This window comes from Sturnira hondurensis, unplaced genomic scaffold (genome assembly GCF_014824575.4).
Source record: "Sturnira hondurensis isolate 20B ecotype Veracruz unplaced genomic scaffold, ASM1482457v3 Scaffold0017394, whole genome shotgun sequence".
NCBI classification, from domain to species: Eukaryota; Metazoa; Chordata; class Mammalia; order Chiroptera; family Phyllostomidae; genus Sturnira; species Sturnira hondurensis.
This window is the reverse complement of record NW_028090025.1, coordinates 3802244-3805644: the sequence shown is the minus strand read 5'-3', so window position 1 is coordinate 3805644 and position 3401 is coordinate 3802244. Positions and strand designations below refer to the sequence as shown.

Sequence of the window (3401 nt, the reverse complement as noted above, 5' to 3'; positions counted from 1 at the left end):
AACAAACGAGTGTTGGAGAGGTTGTGGAGAAAAGGAAACCCCAGTGTACTGTTGGAGGGATTACATACTGGTACAACCACTAGGGGAAACAGTATGGAATTTTCTCAGAAAACTAAAAATAGATCTGCCCTTCAACCCAGCAATTCCACTGCTAGGATTATACTGTAAAAACCTTAAAACACCAATCCAAAAGAACCTATGCACCCCAGTGTTCATAGCAGCACAATTTACAATAGCCAAGTGCTGGAAGAAACCTAGGTGCCCATCAGTAAATGAATGGCTCCAAAAATTATTGTACATTACACAATGAAATTCTATGCAGCAGAAAGAAAGAAGGAGCTTCTACCCTTTGTGACAGCATGGATGGAACTGGGAAGCATTGTGCTAAGTGAAATATGCCAGGTGGTGAAAGACAAATACCATATGATCTCACCTTTTACAGGAACCTAAACAACAAAACAATCAAACAAGCAAAATATAACCAAAGACACTGAAATAGAGAACAGGCTGACAGTGTCCAGAATGTAGAGGGGAGGGAATTTCAAGGGAAAGGGGGAAGGATTTACAGGAACAAGTATAAAAGACGCATGGACAAAAACTAGATGGGGAGGGAGGTGGGGAGAACTGGGTGGGTGGGCTGAGATGGGAGTAAAAGACAGAAAACTGTTCTTTCTGTTGATTTGTATGCTTCTGATTACCAGTGAACATTTTTTTAATGTTCAATAATTGAATATAAAACATTAAATAAGTGAAATTCTTAAACTTTGATGAGTGATAGGATGTTAAATGTGAAAAGCATCATGGGATGACTGACCTTAAGTAGTTTGGGGTTCTGTTGGGATTTCAAGGAACAGTAATAGAAGATGCATGAGCAGACTTTGAGAGACATTTATAATGAAGGACCTCCTTTAGGTATGGGTGTATTTGTGGTGCTTAGAGGACATGCAAATAGATGTTTTCAGTGGGCAGTTTAGTATACAGGAGGTTGCAAGTCAGGAATGAGTCTGGGACTGGAGATAGGAGATAAGAATCATTAGCACACAGATTTTTGCAAAGATCAAAATTTTGAAGGTGACAAGCATTTGGCAGCCATGGAGTGGAGGAGCAGAGGTTTGAGGAGATGAACAGTGAGAGTGGATTGGAAGAAAGGTGAGGGTGCTACTTAGCCTTCAAAACCTTCAAATGCCGTACATTAGCTGGTAAACAGGAAGGTAAACAATCCACCTTCAAGCATAAATGATGCTTAAAGTAGCTTCTTTTTTGACTTACTCTAATAAAGTTTGGCTCACATAGATCAATTTCAATGCCAAAAAATTGGTGACTCATTGCTTTAAAACTTTACTTAATTTTATATATTAACTTCCTTTATTTTTATTAATCTGAGAAATAAGGAAAAGTCAAGACTTATTTTTTCTCAGACCTTCACAAAACAGCTCATGTGAATCTTTCCCTCCTGCCCAAATTTGAACAGGTGTCCCTTTATTCGTTCTAGGTGAACTAGTGCTCATCTTTGCCAATCCTTATTTTTCCAGGTTACTTCTTAGAGTCTTGAGATTCCAATAAACATGGCTTGTGAGAAGGGGCTCTCATGCTGACCCTGAAGTGCTTTGAAACTTACTTGCAGTAAGAGGCATCCTACAATTTTGTGAGAAGTTTTAGATCTCTTGTTCCATTGCCATCTTTTCTCTGAGTGTCTGCTTATTTCTCTGTGTACTCTGCTTCTGTCCCTGTGGCTTCATCTCCTGTTCCATTGCCCATTCTGAACATTATTACTGCTGTGAACCTCAGTAGACGTTGTATTTACTCTTTGACTCTTTCTGCTTCTCGGAGCTCCTGTCAGTTTATAGCCCCTGATCCCCACCTTTTGACTTAGCTCATTTGGAGTTCTTCTGCTGAGCCTCTGTTGTCCTCCAGAATCTGTTTAGATACAAGATTCCAAAGAATGCTCTCTTGCCTGGTGTTCATAGGGGCTTCTTGATATCCTTTTAGCAATGTACAAACTAGGCAACAGTTTCCAATAAGTTCATTCATTCATTGTCATCTCATGTGCCAACTCTTCTGCTTCCAGCTCACCTGCTCTGGTACCCTTCTTCAATAATTTTTGAACCACATGTGAAGTGCATTTGTTTGACTTGAACACTCCCTAATCAGTCTGTGACGGTGGAAACTTACTCTGTATTCAACTCCTTCCTCCCTTGCTAACATTCTCAATCTCCTTAACCTTCTTTTCCTCGACTATAATTGTTTTTGGTGTACAAGCTGTTTATTAACAAACAAGGCCTACAGATTTGTTTCTTCTTGGACACACCCGCAGTGCATCCCCAGCAGCCTGTGGTCTTGGTGTGCTGGCCTCAAACATGAAGACCCCAGAAGTGGCACAGCCCTCTGTGGGCCTGAATTTTCTTCAGCTGCTCCAGGTCTTCATGAAGCTTTTTGTCCAGATCATTGGCCAGGACCTGGCTGTATATTCTATCCTTCACATCCTTCTGTCAGTTCAAGAACCAGTCTGGAATCTTGTACTGGCATGGGTTTTGCATAATGGTAATCACCCATTCTACCTCATTCTTTGTGAGCCCTCCTGCCCTCTTGGTGAGGTTGATGTCTATTTTCCTCAACACCACAAGAGTATATCTTCACCTCACACCCTTAATTGCAGTGATGACAAAGGCTGTTTTCCATTGCCTATCAATCTGGGCATTGAGTACTCGCAAAATGTGCTGGAACTTCTCAGGAATCACTAGAGACATGGCTGAAGCTGGCATGTAGGCTTCCTGTGGAAGAGCTCTCAATTATAATTTATGACAAAACTCTGACTTCTATTATAGTCATCTTCATGCCTGGTTAACTCACAGACCCAACTTTCTAGCTCTTCTGTAACTTCACCTGTGGGTAGATACAAGGTACCTGGGAAAATTTACATCAGGTGGAAGGGTTTCAGTGAAAATTCATGACCACGAAGCCCCATGTAAACACTCAGCATTCTCTCATTGTTCTGTATTCTCCTAAATATTTCCTGCTTTCCAACTCTTTTTGAAACTTTTATATCCCCTCCTCTCCACTCCCCTCTATGTTAGCTGTCAACCCTGACCTCCAAGCAACCAGATAGGAAAACCCTCACTTTTCCTTTACCAAAGCTATATGCCTATGTCCCCCTCCACTATGTTAAGAGTGAGACACCACTGCTGTTTTTTTTTTTTAAGCAAGCTCCTTCCCTTCTAATCTCTGCCATTCTCCTCCTTCCTTCTCCAGGGTTTTATTTCTGAAGTTTCCCCCCTCCTCTCTCTGTATCATCTATTTCTTCTCTACTGACTTGTTCTCATGGGCATTTCTGTTTTGTTTCTTATCTTTAGAAGAACATTTCAGTGACCTGTCATTCTTATCTACCTTCAAGACTATTTTTT

General features: G+C 40.9%; 1 pseudogene; it reads right to left on the bottom strand.

The window, feature by feature from the left end:
- Nucleotides 1-2216: 2216 nt before the first annotated feature.
- LOC119002051 (40S ribosomal protein S18-like) lies at nt 2217-2777 on the bottom strand (annotated as a pseudogene).
- Between the last annotated feature and the right edge of the window lie 624 nt (nt 2778-3401).